Source organism: Culex quinquefasciatus, chromosome 1 (assembly GCF_015732765.1).
Source record: "Culex quinquefasciatus strain JHB chromosome 1, VPISU_Cqui_1.0_pri_paternal, whole genome shotgun sequence".
NCBI lineage: Eukaryota > Metazoa > Arthropoda > Insecta > Diptera > Culicidae > Culex > Culex quinquefasciatus.
The window spans coordinates 46,456,788-46,476,742 of record NC_051861.1 but is presented as its reverse complement, the minus strand read 5'-3'; the positions used below and the strand labels follow the sequence as shown (position 1 = coordinate 46,476,742).

Here is a 19,955-nt window from a genome sequence, read left to right as displayed (position 1 = left end):
TGTGTGTATGTGTGTGTGTGTATGTGTGTGTATGTGTGTGTGTATGTATGTATGTGACCAACAAACTAGCTCATGTTTCTCGGCACTGGCTGAACCGATTTGACCCAAACCTGTTGCATTCGACTTGGTTTAGGGTTCCATAGATCGAGTTTTATACAGATTGAAGTTTCGATAAGTAGTTCAAAAGTTATGTATAAAAATGTGTTTTCACATATATCCGGATCTCACTTAAATGTATGTAAACTATGTCCGGGTCCATCATCCGACCCATTGTTGGTTAGGTTATCAGAAGACCTTTCCAACGAGCATAAAACATTGAAGATCTGGCAACCCTGTCTCGAGATATGCCCACTTAAGTGATATTGATGTACTTTTTGGAAGCCGGATCTCACTTAAATATATGTAAACTATGTCCAGGTCCATCATCCGACCCATCGTTGGTTAGATTATCAAAAGACCTTTCCAACGAGTCCAAAACATTGAAGATCTGGCAACCCTGTCTCGAGATATCCCGACTTAAGTGATATTTATGTACTTTTTGGAAGCCAGATCTCACTTAAATGTATGTAAACTATGTCCAGGTCCATCATCCGACCCATCGTTGGTTAGATTATCAAAAGGCCTTTCCAATGAGTCCAAAACATTGAAGATCTGGCAACCCTGTCTCTAGATATGTCCACTTAAGTGATTTTTATGTACTTTTTGGATACCGGATCTCACTTAAATGTATGTAAACTATGTCCGGATCCACCATCCGACCCATAGTTGGTTAGGTTATCAAAATACCTTTCAAACGAGTCCAAATCATTGAAGATCTGGCAACCCTGTCTCGAGATATGTCCACTTAAGTGATATTTATGTACTTTTTGGATGCCGGATCTCACTTAAATGTATGTAAACTATGTCCAGGTCCATCATCCGACCCATTGTTGGTTAGATTATCAAAAGACCTTTCCAACAAGTCCAAAACATTGAAGATCTGGCAACCCTGTCTCGAGATATCCCGACTTAAGTGATATTGATGTACTTTTTGGAAGCCGGATCTCACTTAAATGTATGTAACCTATGTCCGGATCCACCATACGACCCATCGTTGGTTAGGTTATCAAAAGACCTTTCCAACGAGTCCAAAACATTGAAGATCTGGCAACCCTGTTTCGAGATATATCCACTTAAGTGATATTTATGTACTTTTTGGATGCCGGATCTCACTTAAATGTATGTAAACTATGTCCAGATCCACCATCCGACCCATCGTTGGTTAGGTTATCAAAAGACCTTTCCAACGAGTCCAAAATATTGAAGATCTGGCAACCCTGTCTCGAGATATGGCCACTTAAGTGATATTTATGTACTTTTTTATTCCGGATCTTAAAAATAGATGAAATTTTTGTACAATTCCATCATATCAGCCATTGTTGGTAATAAGTGAGGAAGGCTCCAACCACATAGGTGGATTAAGTTAGTTTTTAAAATAGTTTTGTGCAAGAAGAATTATTTCAATTTTGTCCATGAAAGGAAACCATTATGACTTTTTTTAGAAAATTTATTTGTCATGGAAAACATAATTTCTGCATGTTTTTTTTTTCTTTTTTTGTATCAAACCACGCTCTCTTTTTCTGGTCACAGATGCAAGAAAATAATTTGTATGATTGTGGAGTATGGCTTCATTTTAGGGGAAATTCTCGTAGGTTTCGCAGGTTAAGCACTCGCTCCTAACTCCATCCAATTTTCATTTTTTTCTATTTAAACAACTAATTTTGCAAAACTTTTAAAAGTAACTTGCTTGCTCACTTCTTATTGAGCTATTTATCACTCTTTTTCAGTTGAAATCGCCTTCAATGAGTTGTAATTGAACGTCAAAGTGCTGACCTGCCGACATAAGAGGTACGACGGAATTAGATGCTGTTCCACTACTCACTGTCTAATTACCTTGCTAATAAAAAAATGACATTATTTTTTGATTAATTGTACTATTGAAACTTATAAAATAAGAAAAAATAACATTTTCTTGCAATTTTATGGTTTTTTTCATGCTGTAAATGGAGCACCCGCAGTCGTGCAGTTTTTGACAGTTCGCTCCATAAGAAATACATTGTAGAAAAAAGCAAAAACTGCTCGAATGGAAATGCTCCATTGATCTTCACACTTGTTTTAGCCTTTCAGTCGCTGTTCTAAACAACTTAGTTGCAGCACAACCAAGATCAAAACAATTTTCAATAAATTTAAATTTCCCGGGATTTCCCGGGAAATTGGTTGAAAATTTCCCGTTTCCCGGGAAATTGGACGCTCTATGGTGGTATAATAGGCCAAATTCTACCAAAAACAAACGTAAACTAAACAAGTTATATTCAAAATAAAATACTAAAAATGAAACAAGAAAAACTTAAAACAAGAGAAGTTAAGTTTTTCGTAATACAAAAAAAAGTGGGCAGTAGAGGGTTAATTACAAAAGCCGACTCGGTCCTGGGCAGGTCCTAGTATCGAAAAGTAAAAAAAATAATGTTATGGAAAAAATGGTTAGAAATGAAAAAAGTATATTGTCAAAAACAAAAGATGGTCAAATGGTGTAAAAATCGTGCCGCTTTGATTGAAAAGAATTAAATTATGTAAAAGCGTTTGAAATCTGACGAAGTATTCCATGGCCATCGGCCCGAGTCAACAAAAATCTTTTCATACAATCTAGTTACACGCTATTGGAATTAATTCTGTAGTTAGATATCTTAGAATAACAATAGCTTTAAAAATCAACGTGACTTGTGCCGTGAGCACAAAACACCAATTTACTAACGGTTGTCAGATAGCACACCGGAGCACAACTTCCGGTCACCTCTTTCATGATACACAGCCGACCTGCGAGATGGCGATCACCTCCCCACACACTATCCGAGCCTGAACTGGACCATCATCAAGTTTAATAGCTTGAAAGAATATTCCACATTCGCAGACGAGACACGCTCAAAAGGTAGTTTTGTTGTGTCGTTCTGAATTAATCTGCTGCGCTAAATCTTGTTCGTTCGCGTTCGTTCACTGGGGGGGGGGGGGTCCTTCCCCTCCCCCCTTCCTCAATAATCCCCCAATCAAATTCATTGTATGTAAGCCCCCTAGCGCTGGAAACAATAATGAGTGGTGTGTGTTGAGCAATAACATGTAGCCACAGCGAGATGCAGAATAATGGCCACCCAGTGCCAATAAGTGTCCCCGCTCTCTAGCCTGATGTCGCGGACACACGAACGGAAAATTCCAATTCCGGCCAGCCGTGACTTGGCCGTCGTGCGGTGGCACAAAAAGATTAGAGCGAGTGGCCATTTTGTTACTTGCCCCCACCTTTAAAGTGGGTGGTGGGAGCAAGGAGATGGGACTGTGGGGAGGTCCATTGTTGGCTTTTTTGCGCAAGAATTACTACCATTAATTCTACGACTGGCTGACTTTTCAACGGCTAGTGGATGGCCCTCGATGAAATGTTGAAACTTGGCGCCATTTTTTTAGAAATCATCGCACATTGCACTATTGTCTGTGTGTCTGCAGCTCCCATCGCCACCCTCACCCCCCTTCTAGAGCTCAGAATTGGCCGCGCCAATGTTTGAAAAAGCATGAAAAAATGATCAACAAGAGTGGAACCTCTTCTGCCATGGTCCCATCGAGAGAGAGAGACACACAGAGAATACATTGCAACTCATTAGCCCATCTTTTGTGTTTTCAGAGTGCCTATGCAGCCGAGTTGTTTTTCCTCTGGCTGATTTTTCATTTTCCACGATTTTATCGAACACAATGAGCGATTGCCTTTCGTATACACCGACCGCCACCAACGGACAAAACCCAGCCGGAAGTGTTCGGTGAAGATTCGTCGTCAACACATCCTTATCGAAACCACCAATATCAGTAGTGCCCTCGAATGAATCCCTAATGAAGAAACACTGTCACGTGTGGGATTCTGACTTTTTCGATATTATCTTCAAATGACGAAGGCTGTGACATCGTCCCGAACTATGATCTTGTTCTAATCGGTGCAGCATTCTGACTGAGCATTCGAGAGGAGGGTGCATTAGCTTGATTGCAAAGTATCCGTTGGAGATGAGTGGCTGCTGCTGGTGAGGCAAAACTATTCAGTTCACTAGACAATGTCCAATCCTCAGCGCCCAGATTGGGATTAGTTTTCTGCAGTTTTCCAATATGAGCTCTCGAGGTTGATGTCTCGTAATTGAAAAGTGCACATCTCAAGGTAATTTCAGAAGAAGAGTTGGTTTTTCTATTCCAAGCGACTGAATAAAACATCGAATGGTGGATTTCATATCATGAGTTTGTTGTTTTTGCATAACTTTTGTACAGATACTTTCCTAAGCTGAGATTAAGCGTATTCGAGTAAAAAAACTGAACGAAAAAAGTGAGTAAGGTAGACTACTTCGCTGAGGTGTTTGGATGTTTTTAGATGTCCTGGGTTATCTACAGACTACCTGGAGTTAAGATCTATAAATCTACCGCCGTAGCAAGCAATAAGTCGACGGTTGTTAACACCGGAACATACCCGCATAGCTTCAGTGAGTATGGTAGACTACTTTGCTAATGTATTGGGCTGACTTGGTTCATCCAAGAACTCCATGGAGTTATGATATGAGGGTCTACCGTTGTAACAAGGACTTTCTGGAATATCCCAATATTCCAGCAAAAAAGTCTTCCGATTTACTGATGCAATGCGGTAATGCTTTTTGGTCAAAAACGGTCAACCTTTTGATTGTTACGGCGGTAGCCCAACAGATCTTAAATCCAGGGAGTCCTTGGATGAACCAGGACATCCAAACACATCCCAACACATCAGCCAAGTAGTCTACCATACTCATTGAAGCTATGCGGGTATGGCCCGGGGTCAAAAACTCACCGGTCTTAACTCTAAGCAGTTTTTGGATGACCCAGATCATCACAATAAGTTGTTACAACAATGCACTCCCAAGTAACATTTCTTTCCAGGAGTTCTACAAGAGCTCTTCAAGATAGCTACAGCATAGCAGTTTGGACCGCGGTAGGATAAAGTTCTCTTCAAAACTTCTTCAGGAGTTTGGAAGAATACTTGAAGAGAACTTTATCCTACCGCAGTCCAAACTGCTATGCTGTAGCTATCTTGAAGAGCGCTTGTAGAACTCCTGGAAAAAATGTTACTTGGGCTGTAGCCAACCACAATCACTGAAGCAGTCTGGGTAGGATCCGTAGTCAAAATCTTGAAGTTTCAACTTGTATTTTTGGTGAGCCTTTTGCTCAAAATTCCAGGAGGTTTCGGATGGACTAGTACATCCCAGATGTTTCAAAACTTTACTTACATGTTTTAATAACATAACTAAACAAAATATAATTGATACATTTTGAGAACTCTCCAAAAAATTACAAATTCCTAAAGATTTTTAACTTAAGTCATATTCTCAATTAAAGTCATGGACATTCTTTTTTTTAAGCGATTCTCGATTTAAACACCCTCATTTTGTCAAGTAAATCAAGAATATGGTGTTCTTCTTTGTTTTTTTACGAAACTTATTTTTGCTGTTTTGAAACTGACATGCTATTGCTCGACATGACATTGATTTAAGAGAGTGGTCATATTTTTGGAATATGATTCTGGTAAAACAAAAAAATATTTAAAAACAAATGTTTAGTTCATAAAACACACGATTAAAGGCAGAAGCAACAATATTTGTCTTTCCTTTTTAAAGAATAACTATGACAATCCAAAAACATCGAAAATAAAATTGTTTTATTTTTTTTATTCCTAAATAGTTACCATACATTTTTTCATAATATCGAGAAGTTTGACGAACTCACAATAAAGCATCTTCCATCAAAAAATGGTCCAGTCTCCTCCTTAGAGAAGGTCATGGGTTTCCCATAGACAGTTATTAGAAAGAAAAAAAATCCATTCTCAATTTTGACTCTATTGTGATGATTTGTAACATTTACTGGAAAATAAAAATGATAAACATCAATATGTAAAAAAAAAGGTTTTCCATACTAATTCCTATAAAAATTGAAATGAAATGCGTAAAGTTTGGAAGCCAAAAATCGCTCCCAAATTATTGGGAGATGTTTTGAGGATTTATTCTGGTTTGATTTGATAATTTTTTTTTAATTTTTTCCATATAACGACGAGCCAGTCTAATGCACAGTGGTCCTGATTGCAAATTTACGTGGAAAATTTATTTTCCGTAAAATGGTAATGGCTTTTAGAGCTTTGGTGTCTCAGAAGAGTTTTTTCAAATAGAAAGGGGCAACTTTCGGTTTGCTTGAAAATTAAGGTGGTTTACGATTAGGGTGGTTTGAAAAATCTAACTTATCAGGATTATTTTTGAGATTTTTTGTCTTCTAGAAAATTGTTAGGCTTTCCAATCCAAGCAACTTTGCCCAAAACATCAAAATTTTATCTCGCAACAATCTCGCAATCTATACCTCCTACTACCAAATTTATAGAAAACATCTGAGCAAACCTTCAAAAATCAGTTTTTTGGACGTAGAAATTCATGGTCAAGTTTTAGAGAAAAGTGTTGTTCGGGCACTTAAAGAGCGTATAATTCCAAGACTTTAATTTTTTGAAAAGTCAAAAGTTACAGTCATTCTTAGGTTAAAAAGATGCATATTTACAATTCAAAAATCTCGATAAAGCGCAGGCCAAATTTTAAGCGCCAGGTTGCATTCGAAAGGGAAAATCTAGCACTACAAGTTAAGTAAAGTAAATCTTTCCCAGTTCCTGAAGGGAACACCCATTGAAGAGTATGTGAGCCGGAATGTTGTGTTGGTCCGAGTCGGGATTTGAACCCCGATATACCGCTTACGAGCCGGAAGCGTTACCACTTGGCTACGTTACCTTGAAAAAAAAAACATCACATTCCTAATTCCTCCAAATGTCCACTGTGGAAACCCCACCAAATCGTCAAGCATTGTTGCGCCATCCAGCCGCAACCTGCACTTTGACTTCATCTCCACGCGCGCCTCTACCAATAAATGACCGCGACTTGCGCAAGAGGACGGAACCGCCGCGCAAATAGAGAGCTATTTGTTGAGGAACGCGCGAATCGCGTAGCCAATTTCCATTAGAGTCGCCCGGGCCTGGGTTCCGCCCCAAATCTCACCACCCATCGAAGGCGAAATACGTTCACGTACGTGGAGCGCGAACGCTGCATGTCGGCGGTGAGAGCGCGCAAAGTTATCTGAATAAATACTTCCTCATATCCGGTGTTTTGTGGTTTGCGATTCGGAACGACGCACGGTGGCGACGTTCTGGTCCGACTGGTCCCGGATCGTTTCGTTACATTCCGTTCCATCATCGTCAATAAACAAATCACCTCGTTCTAGGGAGCTGTGTGTACCCTACTTGATGTGGTGGAAAACTTTGACAGGGTTGAATCCACCTTTAAGGTCTTTTGAGTTCGACTTTTCAAACTGATAGGGATACATGAAAAATTCTCAGAGTAACTCGTCTAAGAATACTATCAAAAGAGAATTGAAGAATGCTGATGACAATCAAAAGTTCCAACATCACAAAACTACTTTCCAAACGTCATCCCTGTCAGAAATCACCGAATCGTCCGAATCACACAAGTCCAACTTGCGCGACGCTATTTGCAATGCTTTCGAATTCCGCGGTCGCGCAGCCCTCAGCAAGTGTGTTTGCCCAAGCACTTTCCAACTTTTTCTCATTGGAATAATGATTTTATATTGTAACCATTTTCCTATTGGTCCGACAAGCGGTAACTTTTTTTAGAACTTCGAGAACCTGCTCGCTCATACGGTGGGGTAATGTGGGGTGTCATTCTAATAAACCTCCTCTGAACCACCCACTTCCGATCACTCCCCCTTCCCCCAACCAACTCCACACTTTTACTCACTTTTGTCTGCTACTTGGCTTGCGCTTGATATATTGTAAAATTGGTCTTTATTTGGCCTCTCTCATCTCGTGTGGAGTTTCCCCCCTAACCATGTTTTTTTTTGCTGTCTCTCTATTCATATGCACCTCTATACGTGTGCGGTCTGAGTTCTAGTTTGCTTTAGCTTTTTATTTTTTTTTTATTCAGCTCCCTTCGCGACAACCAGCTACGGGCAGAAGCTATAACCGGGCTTGGGAAGTCTTTCGACAGTAGTTCCGGTCAATTTACATGCGCGGATTGAGCAATTTTACAACCAAATTCAATCGATATTTATTAAAAAATTTACACAAAATTTAATGTAACACTCACAGTAGACAGTCGAGATTAAAATTGGTTCGAATTCTTATGATGGGATTATTCCCAAGTAACATTTTTTTTCCAGGAGTTCTACAAGAGCTCTTCAAGATAGCTACAGCATAGCAGTTTGGACCGCGGTAGTATAAAACTCTCTTCAAGTACTCTTCCAACCTCCTGAATAAGTTTTGAAGAGAATTTTATCCTTCCGCGGTCCAAACTGCTATGCTGTAGCTATCCTGAAGAGTTCTTGTAGAACTCCTGAAAAAAATGTTACTTGGGTTGTTTCATCCAGAGAAATTATTTTTGCGAGTCTAAACTTTGTTTAAATGTTCCAAGAAGTTAGTTGCTCTCAACTCTTAGTCAGTGTATGTACCATTTTACTAAAATTTTGATACCAATTAAAAAACAATCGATTTATAAGTAGTTTTGTTCATAAAATTATCGATTCATATTGCATTTTAAAATGAATTCGAAGCACGAGTCAAAAGTTATCACATTTTATCTCAAATTTGTTCAACTAAAAATGCCAACAAAATTGGAGATTTTTTGAATTTTAGCACAAAGTATTTGTTATTTTCAAATTAATTTAACCTTGCTAAACGAAATATTGTCCACAGAATCTGAAAATGCATTCCGTTTTCCGATTCAAATTCATGCTCATGGAGAAAATCATGACACTTTGAGAGTATTAAATAATGCTATTCATCAACCTTTTCATATTTATAGTTAACTAACTTTTTAAACATTTCAAAATTATATCAAAACTTCTTCTACAAGTACCGTAAACTGGGGTGACTTTGATAGCCCGGGGTGACTTTGATAGGTTTTTCAAATGCTCGTCAAATTAATATTTAAACATTTTTGAGAATTTTGAGTATGTAAGCATTAAGGGAAAGCTTATTATCGAACATATATGCAAAAATGTGACTGTTACATTGGATGTATCAAAAATAGTGGCCAAATCAAATTTCTATCAATGTCCCCCCGGGCTATCAAAGTCACCCCAGTTTACGGTACTTACAACACTTCTCTACCACGGTCAGGATGCCATACCATTCCATAGGTATTTAATTTGTACTCTTCATTTTACGGAAAAATCTCAACCTATATCAAAACCACCCCGGCTACCAAAGTCACCCCGGTTTACGGTAATTTAAAATCTGCTTGAAATAAACGCATATATTTGTTATTTTAGAATAATTGCGTGCGGAAAAATACTAAAAAAGTTGCAAGTGTTCAATATACTTTACTTAACCCCTGGCCACAAAATATTCATATAAAAAACATTGCATTGAAGTGAAATTTGATTTGCTAAATTATCTTCAAAACAATACAAATCCCCACGACAGATTAATCAAAAGTATTATCAGTTAAATAAGCGGAATAATAACGCGTTTGTTTTCATGACTTTCAACAGAAGGAAAATTTTAGTATTTTAAAAAAGCTCAGGCTAAATTTCATGTTTGGCAGATTTTTTTAAACTTTTAAATGATGATCAGTATTGGTAGTTATAAATTATTGCTAAATGCTTAAAAAAGTTCTTGCAACAAGTATTTTATTTTAAACCAAATAAAATGAAAAACTGCATTGGAACGTTTTGTTTTTTCGTTCAAATCATCATATTTATTTTATTTTATTCACGTTTTTATGCTATTTTTCATATTTTTTTTTAAAGAGATCTAATAATTACCTGAGACTGAAGTAGATTAGTTTGAGTTTCGGCTTCTGCAAAATTGCCTTTTTTTAAGGTGTTGCACATTTTACCTAAATCATCTAAAACTTTCTTATATTGCTAAATAATGTCTAAGTCGGATAAAAAAACTACGTGTTTCTCAATACATCGATGCCTCAGTGCTCTCTTGTTTTCAGCTTTCAGGTTTTCCTATCCAGTTAGACGAAGAGAGCACAGAGGCATCGACATATCGACATAAAATAAGAAACTTCAATGTAAATCCGTCCAAGTCTCAGTATAACTCAAAATATCTGAGATCTTTTATAGTTTGATATTATAAACCCCAAGGCTATGAAAATAATTTTATTTTCACGTGAATGCATCTATGAAGCGTCACTGTTCAACAATTTATTTATTTAGTGGAATCTTTTAGAAATGCATTTTCTTTTATTTTTTATTTATGGAATTTTTCTAAATGTTCATTTAAAACAAGAAACCACTTTTAAATGAACTTGATCTTAACTATGAAAACTCTAATTTGTCTTTATTTAAAATCAAAGCAAATATGATCAATTTTTAGATTAATTTTTCAAAACAGCCAATGCTCCATGAGTTTCCTTTGTTGATAGGAACATTTGAAAAAGTAACCGAGATTTCGTCTTGTCGGAAAAGTTTCGCTTTGAATAATCGAGTTTTTATAGGTTTTGAATCCAAGATGGCGGTGATTAAAGACAAAATAACTAGACTCATCAGATAATTGAGGCGTCTGAATGCACTGAATGCAAAATATTTGTGATTTTTTTTCTAGATCGACTAGGGCGTCCAATTTTCCCGGGTTTTGAATTTCCCGGGAAACGGGAAAAATATTTTTTGAATCCCGGGAATTCCCGGGATCCCGGGAAATTTTTGCAGCAGTCATAAAATCTATGTTTTCATTATATTTGTTACGTTTTTCTAGCTTAAATCATAGAATTAGCTCAAAACTGTTAATGGTGATAAGCTACACTTCAATCTGAACATGGACAGCAGTCTTTAGATAGTGTAAAACACAATTTAAAAAATGTGTTCTTTGATGTGCTTTGGAATTTAATTGAACCAGAATTTTGAATATATTTTTTTATTTTTTATTTATATAATATAACTACAAAAGCTTATACAATTTCATTGAAAGTGTCTAAAACAACAAGAAATAAAATTATACCAGACAATGTAACACTTTGGATAAGTTTCGAATTTTATGTTTTATATTTAAAAACATATTTTAAAAATTATCTTTAAGTCACTACCAATCAACTACCAACTGGGGATAATCGGGACTACAGTCTGAATAGGTACAGGAGATTTTAGAGCAATAAATTTGAAAATTTGTGTACTAATTGTTTTGATCTGTTCCTGTTGTAATCGAAATCAATCAAAACAATCAGAACATTATTCAAAAACAAATTAGCTTAAACAGCTGTCTTAATTCGTTACTTTTTCCTGATTTGCTTCAGATGCCGGTTTATGATGAAAAGTTAAATAATTTTTTAAATATTATGCTTTTTTTCAAGTTTAAAGTCATAAATGAACGTGAATATAATAATAAGTCTTTTTTTAAATAAATAAAATTTAGTAGAAAATATCTAAGGCGAAAAGCATTTTGCAGATCTGTAAACAAAAATTTTAACAATTTTCCCTGCCAAATTAATGTTGTCATATGCCGAATAAAAATTTTAATGCTTTAAAATGCTTATCGATTACTAATTTCCACAACCAAATCTGAATTTCTACACCAAAATTTGATATGTTTTCAATTTCGGGAATTCCCGGGACAAAATATGAAAAATCCCGGGATTCGGGAATTCCCGGTTTTGGAAAAATCCCGGGATTTTTGTTCCGGGAATTCCCGGGATGGACGCACTAAGATCGACGTTGTGGTGCTATCTTGTCGCACAACGCTTTTTGATGTTCCAAGAAAAACACGGTTCAATCTTTCACCTTGAATTAACAAAAACAAATGCACGCAATGTAAACAATAACAAACACATTTTATTTGGTTGACCATTCTGTGCGTTGTCCTGAAGTTTGGATGAATTTGGTAGCTGGAGTCTCGAATTATAATTACAAATGTTTACGGTAGTCGGGCTTGTACGTGTGTCAAACGCGTTCTGTCCCAAAAATCCCTTTGGCCATTTGTCGCACTTACCGTAATGTTCAGTTCAGGGTGTGTCAAGATAGTACGACAAGATTGAAACTTCTTTCATGTGAAGAATGGCAACAATGCATGGATTTTTTTGGTTCTCATTGAATATCTCAGGATTGAATTGGAATTTTGGGAACCTATGAACATCAAAAGTTGAGGCTTTGTGAGCTGCACAAAATGGCATTCTCGACTGAAATTGGCTAGAAATACATGTGCGAAAAGGTGCTACGGCAACGACAAGATGATAATGACATTGAATATATACGAATTTTGAAGCATTTGTAGTATATGGACAGGCCTACAAACATTGTGCAATAAAGCATTATGGACCACCCTAACCTCAAAATCAAATGAGCACACACCTACTTGCTAAACCTTTGCGGACGACTACTTCCGAACTGGCCATACACACAAAAAAAAGTGTCTCATTTATGTCCCCCCGCACCACAATCCCCGACTCGGCCCATCTCGGTCGTTCCAATGACAATAGAGCACCCCAGTTCTTTTGACCAGGAAAGAATAATTTAGAAAAAAGAGAACTCAATAACAACCTGTCCGTAAAGTAGAGCTCGCGTTTCTCCCCCTCACTCTTAATTTTACACTGCAAAGTCCACCGTCGTAATGGACTGCCGGACGGCCTCGTGACGGCCGGCTTACGGAAATTGCAATCGGAAGTAAATTAAGTTTGCTGGCCCGGATGATGGGGCGCAACCTTTTGTGGAAGTTTAAATTTGATGGATTTCGTGACGATTGCAAAAAACACGTCTTTTCGTGATGCGCCACCAAGATTAGTCACCTGCCCACTTTGGCGGGTGGCGATTACGGAGTGATTCCATCTTGGATCACGGTCATAAATCAGGCACGTGACAATCTTTCGAAACGCACTCAACGGTGAATCCTTCCGGGTTTGGCGGCGGTCGCGGCTCAGAGCACCCACCTGGGGAAGACCGCACGGCACGGGTCATCTCTTTGATTTTTCCAACTGAAAGAAAGAGGTGAAAATTCTATGGGGGAAAAGAGGTGTTTATGTCCGCAGCAGCGGCACTAATTAGCGTGTCATTACTTTGGGGCTCGACTGAGCAATCAGAGAAACCCCCGCGCACGTGGTCACAATTAAGACCTTGGATAGTAGCTTTACGGTTTTGAGCACAGACTTGTGGTTGTATTATTGAATTATTTGTATCAGGTACTGATTAAATATTTTTCAATATTGTCAAATCTCAAACAATATAAGAAATACACCTGTTCCCACGAAATTCCGCCACCCGGATCCAACTTCTCATTTGCCTTTCAAATCATTCTTGGAAGGTAAATCACGAAATTTCCCCCTTCAAAAAAAAACCCAGCCTCGGAGTAATAACCGTGTGACCAATCTGCTATGCATATGCATACATTATCGAAGCATGGAATAAGGCGGATTCGCAACCTGTGACCGCCACCGGAAGCACAACTTCAACGTCACACCTATTCAAGGGGGGAGGGAGCGCCAACCTATGGTTTGAACACTGTAAAGGTAAGAGACGGTACGGTACCTGCCCTTTAGTGTTATGTTTATAAGAAACGGAAACGTGAGTGGTTATAACACTTCCGGGGCGGGCTTCCGGACTGGATCACGCGAATTTTTCTTTTTTGGCTTGGAGGAGTGTTATGTTTATTGCTCAATTTGATGGTTTCCTTGATAAAATTGAATGAAGGTATGAAGGTGTGTATGTTTGTTTTCTTTTTAGTTCGCCAAAGCTTTTTTTTTCAATATTATGGTTAGTGTCAATTGAAAAAAAATATTGTCATGTACTTGCCACTTTAAGGAAGTCAACAAAATTTGTTCTTGATTTATTTTCAAAACATGGATTGAAGCCCAGAAAATATGAATTAATAATTAGAATTAATGAATATAACCGAATCGTAAAATACGTCCATACAATCCAAGGGACAGAAAATAATTGTTAAACAACTCTGTAATTTAGATGTAAAACTGCAATCATCTGAAAACAAGCTAAAATGTATTTTCCAACGTTGCTTTGTTTTCAACAATGTTTGGAACTGATCGATAGTACCCGAATACAATAATCTCGGTAACTATCTATCTATCTATCTATCTAACACAATCTAATTAAATCTCTTGTTTTTGTTTGAGTCCAAAACATTGAAGATCTGGCAACCCTGCCTCGAGTTATGACTACTTAAGTGATATTTATGCACTTTTTTGAAGGCGGATCTCACTTCAATATATGTAAATGATGTCCGGATCCATCATCCAACACATCGTTGGTTAGGTAATTGAAAGACTTTTCAAACGAGTCCATAACATTGAATATCTGGCAACCCTGTCTCGAGTTATGACCACTTAAGTGGTATTTATGTACTTTTTTGAAGCCGGATCTCACTTAAATGTACGATGTCCTGATCCATCATCCAACACATCGTTGGCTAGGTAATTGAAAGACCTTTCCAATGAGACCACAACATTGAATATCTGGCAACCCTGTCTGGAGTTATGACCGCCTAAGTGATATTTATGTACTTTTTTTAAGCCGGATCTCAATTAAATGTATTCAAACGATGTCCGGATCCATCATCCGTTCCTTCGTTGGTTAGGTAATCGAAACACTTTCCAACGAATCCACAACATTGATAATTTGGCAACCATGTCTCGAGTTATGACCACTTTAAGTTATATCTGTGTACTTATTTTTCTGGATCACATAGGTGGTTAAGTTATTTTTTTTTTCAAAAATTAATTAAAATTGCCTGAAAATGAGTCAAGAAATCGGGCAGCAACAATATTTTTTATAAATCTATTTTAATATTTCAACGAAATTTAAACAAAATTTACTGCAAAAAGCCAAAAATATCTTCAAATTTTATTAAATTTTAAAATAAAAATAAATGATTAAAAAAGTTTTTGGAAGATATCTTCATTATTAAAATCAGAGTAGTGCGGTGCCTGTGTGGACGCGCAGTCCAGTTTTTTCGTGTTATTTTCCGTCTCTTTTGTGTCGCTGTTCAAGTGCATGGGGTGATTGGATTTCTTCTTCTTCTTTTTTCATTTATTTTTAGTTCGCGCGTTCGTTGGCCGATGAATTTTATTTGTGTTCTCTTTATATAGTTTTCGATAGAAACGATCCGATTTTTGAAAACAAGCAAGTCGTATTGCTGGATTAAGTCCTTTCCATATCATCGAGGATCGGAAGGCACGTCGACGAATATGTTTTAAGGCTTAAGCTATAAAATAATTTTAATGAATGAAGCCCTTCTTACATCACCGTTGATCGGAAGGCACGCCGACGGAGAATTTCTGGAGAATCGCGGTCGAATTAATACTATATTTAAATCCCTAGATAGGTATCTTTCCGCAGCCGGCTGCCTAAGATTTTTTAAAATTTCAACCAATAAACAAATTGCTCATGGTCGCATCACCTACCACAGTGAATCCTGACCTCATACCCATCTTACTAACCCCTCAAAACTCATGTGATACTTTGTCGGAGACGCAGTCGATTTGGCGGTCCCATCACTCAAGTATCGGCTAACATTCCCATCCACTTCCCCGTGTCTTACCACTGGTCGTGGCCGGCGTCGGTATTGATCAGCACGATAGGGACCTTTGAAAATTGCGAAGGGGTGATGATTGGTTCCTACTTTTCATCTGTGGTCCACGGAGCAATGTTTGGGGGTCCTGGTCAATAACGAAGTAGCAGCTACGGGTAGACACCAATGCTATGCTATGCTATGCTATGATATCTTCATTATTAAAATCAAGATATATTAATCTTATTTGCAACACTAGTTCAATTACTTTTTTTACTTTTATGAAACTTAATAATAAAATGCACGTTCAAAGTTAAATTCTACGCATCAAAAGAAAACTGTTTTCGTAGTCACATGTCAACATTTCGACAGCGCTGTCAGCGGCGTGCCAAGATTCTTTCAAGTCCTCACGAATCAAAGAGCTCAAACACTCCCTTCCAAGGAGTCCCTCCAAAATTGCATGCAAGTCGCTCGCCAGAGGCAATAATCGTTTTATAATTTAGTTCTTGTCATCACCTCCACGCGATTCCGTTCTCCAGGAACGAACGAAAAAAGAAAAAAAAAAAGAAATCAGGTTGAACTGCTTCGAGAAACGCGAAGCCCTACATGTTCTTTTTATGCGCTCAATTTCCTCCGAAAAAAAGCCAACATAAAACACTCTCAGGTGGCATGTTTTCATGTGACCTAAACGGGCGGCGAGAGCTTATTTTCGGGGTGGTGGAAAAGTTTTTGTTTTTTTTTTCGGCAGTGGGCGGAAAAGTCATAGGTTAGCGAGAGGTGCCAACAACTTTTGGCCCCGATGCGCGGTGCGCGGAAGGACCTTTTTGCAGCCAACCCGCTGAGGATCGTTGCATTTGTACCACCCGCCCTGTATGCCAAGATGATGAATAGACGTGCTGACATGTCTGCTGAATGGGTGGGCTCATCCGTGTGTTTTTTTTTTGGCTTTTTGGTTGTCTCCTGGGAGTGTGGCGTGACCAAATTGGGTGGAAGAATATGTATAGAAATTTAAAGAGCCAATTGACAACGAATGACGGTGGCCTCATGGTGTGACTTGTGGATAATTGATTTCAAGGATTAGTTTCTCAAATAATGAGGATATAAAAATCATGTTGCATAGGTGAAGTTGAGTAACTTATTTCTACAGGTTTGTGAAAGTTTATAAAATAACACATTAAATTAGTTAAAAATTTCCCATGCATGCCATGATTCTACGAATGTTTTTATCTTAAATAAAAATGAAAATAACGGACATTATGCAAGCCTCACATTACTATTCAGGGCAGAATGAGGTAAATGTTTTTCGGAAATGGGGTTAAAACTGTCCTCAGCTACATTGAGGCATACATAAATTTTATATTTTTTTGTTATTTTGTATTTAATTTTTAATGATGATTTTCCCACCATTGTTGATTGCACATGGAAACCGAAAAAAACTGTAGAAAAGAATTTTCCTCCCCATCCCCCACCAGTGAATCGCGCCAAAACAGGTGCTAAAATGCACTTTATCGATCCACATGCAACGAAAAACAAAAAAAAAATGCCCCCGTTTTCTTCTTGGCGGCGAAGAAACAATGGCTGTCTGCACTTTCCCGGTGTGAATCGCCTAAGAAAGGGCGGAAAATTCAATTTGTGGAGTGAGAACCAACTCAGCGCCCGTTTCGTCGAATTAGCTCCGGAAACCAAACAAACCTCGCACTGTCGGAAGTCGTCGCGGTGAAAAAAAATGGTGAGGAAAAAGTGAAGGAAAAGTTTTAAATTTTCCCAACGCAGCACGTGTGCAACACTTTTTGGGGGTTGAAAAAAAAACGAAAACTTTGAAAATCGTTCTGAAATCGGCGTCAGGCAGTCTTTCGTCGGGTTTGAAGTCCTAATATCTTCAAGGTGTCCGTCCTGGGGGGAGCAACGCAAATCAATCAACTGTCTGCGGAAAAATGGCCTTAAAAATGAAATCGTTTACGGCTCGCGGGACGGAGTGACACCTTCGTGACTGGAACCACCTTGGTCGATTGGCTGTTGAGTGGCGGGGGTGTGTGTTGACTAATCGAAATCCTTCATATTGAAATGAACGCGTTTTTTTGGCTGAACGTCGAGGCGCTAATATCTTTGAATTTTCGTTAGTTTGCAGGAAATGTTGTCTATTTTGAGTACTTACCTGGCTTGTATGGTAAACTTCGGGTACAAGTCGAATCGGTGTATTTTGTAGAGGTATCTGCAACAATCAAATAAAAATTAGTAATGTTTAATTTGATGGGGTTGAGCAAGTTAACGAAACATGTTAAAAAACGAGTTATTCATTAATTAAGATTTTTCTCTTCAAAATTCTGTTTTTAGGCCGAAAGGAGTAATCGTGTGCAGATGGGAGTTTGGAGATTTTCCTAGCTTGTCTGAGCGCGCGATTTTAGTGTCGAAAAAAGAAGGGGGTGCCCGAGCCAAGCCAACAATTTTCTCGTTTTAACCAGGACTGGTGGCGTGCCCTTGCGGTCGATAGCACAAACAAGAGGCACGAGACGCAAAGATTAACTGAACTGCTGGTTGCATACTGGCAGGCGAGCCAGTGCTGGACTGGTCATGCTGGACGAGATGTGACTAGTTCTGATTCAATTAGTTTAAGGTTCTTACTAGAATTGAATAATGTAACAAGAATCCTATAGGTTTATATTCTGAAAATATCTCATTGGATATTTTCTTATTGGACCACTGCACAAAATCAACCGTAGGTTTTCAAAATTTTCAATTCGTGTACATTTTGATAAAATAAACAGCAATTCTAAATTAATCTAAATTATTTTAAAGTAAAGCGAGACAAATCTATTGAGAAAAAAGTATTCAAGAAGGAAAGGGTAATTGTTCACTTTGTAATTTGAGACAATAGCATCTTCTTGATTTTTTAAATATTGAAAAATCTATGCATTTGAAAAATTAAATAATTTTTTTGAGTAAAAAATTGAACTTTGCACTAGTTTTAAGTTTAAAAAGATTAAGATTTTCGCTTTGGACATCAAGTTTTTGGCCGGTTAACAAAATACAACAAGAAAATAATATTTGAAATTACAATCCAGAATTAGAATATTTCAATGAAAAAGCCATTAGAAAATACATTATAAACCTGTACAGTTGATAGGCAATTAAGGCCGTTGCACTGCAAAAAAAACAATTCTCGAAATCGTGAATTAAAATCACGAATGCGAGAACCACGAAGAAATATATTTACGTTTCTGGTGCAAATGCACCATACTCATGAATAAATTCCTTAGTGGTTCTCACATTCGTGAACTTAATTTACGATAACGAGAGTTGATTTTTTTCTTTGTGCTAATATTTTTTAAAGTTTATGTCGCCCCACCCCCCCCCCCCCCTCATAAAAATGGCCTAAATAATCAGGAGGCAAAATGTTTTTTTGAATTTTATGTCCCTCGGGTCTGACCACATTCGAGGGGGGGGGGAGCAAAAAAAAATATAAAAATTGAAATTTTAAGCCTAAGTTTCAACATTTAAATAAAAATATTGTTTTAAAATGCATTTTACAGGCAAACAGTTGCTTTTTAATCATTAATTTTGAAAATATCGAGGTATTGACGGAAAACTTTAAAATTTAAATGAAAATTAGAGTATAATCAACTAAAAACTAGTTTAAATGCATTTTCCCGCGTTTATAAAAATATTCAGCATGTTTGAACTCCTCTGAAAACATTTTTTAAATATTCATGAAATACCAACTCTATGCATGTAAAATGCATTTTAAAATACTTTTTTATCCAAATGTTGAAACCTAGGCTTGTAATTTCAATTTTTATATTTTTTATTTTTTTGAGGGACAAAAACTTTAAAAAAATTTTGCAACGGCCTAACAGCTCTAAAAAAATCGCAAAAAAAAAACTTTATACGACTAACAGATTTCTGAACACATAAAAAACATGGTAAAAAATAATAATGCGAAGGAGTGTGCATTTTCAATTAAATTAAGTTGATTGCACTTAAATTTTTATATTTTTTTATAACTTATTTGAAAAACATTGGAAAAAATTGGCAAACAACCAATCAAAATTTAAAAATGAGCTTGCAAAACTTGAATTTTAGGTTGAAAGCGAGAAAATAAAACGAAGCTTTTATTTTCTATGATTCGAATTTCCATCGTTCCTAAGAAAAAAAAATCAAATAATCTGTAAAAATTCCAATAATTATTGATTCTAGAAACTTTTTTTGGCTTAAGTATAACTTCTACCGATCTACCGATCCGTAGTCCAAAATTTCAAAACGTGTCAACAAATCAAAAGTTCGAAAATTGGTTAAAAATTCAAAAATAAACGTTATACAATGCTTTCCTTATTGAAAATATGTAAATTTGGCAAAGTATCGATTAAAAATCAGA

The 19,955-nt window shown here is 37.1% G+C and overlaps 1 protein-coding gene across 7 annotated transcripts in view; it reads right to left on the bottom strand.

Moving 5' to 3' along the window:
• LOC6035513 (homeobox protein prospero) overlaps positions 1–19,955 on the bottom strand; it is a 159,392-nt gene that overhangs the window by 117,067 nt on the left and 22,370 nt on the right. For all 7 annotated transcript variants that reach the window (XM_038249611.1, XM_038249607.1, XM_038249606.1 and 4 more), the window contains exon 2: positions 17,739–17,795. The gene's annotated coding sequence lies outside the window, so the exon portion shown is untranslated. The remainder of the gene's footprint in view (positions 1–17,738; positions 17,796–19,955) is intronic.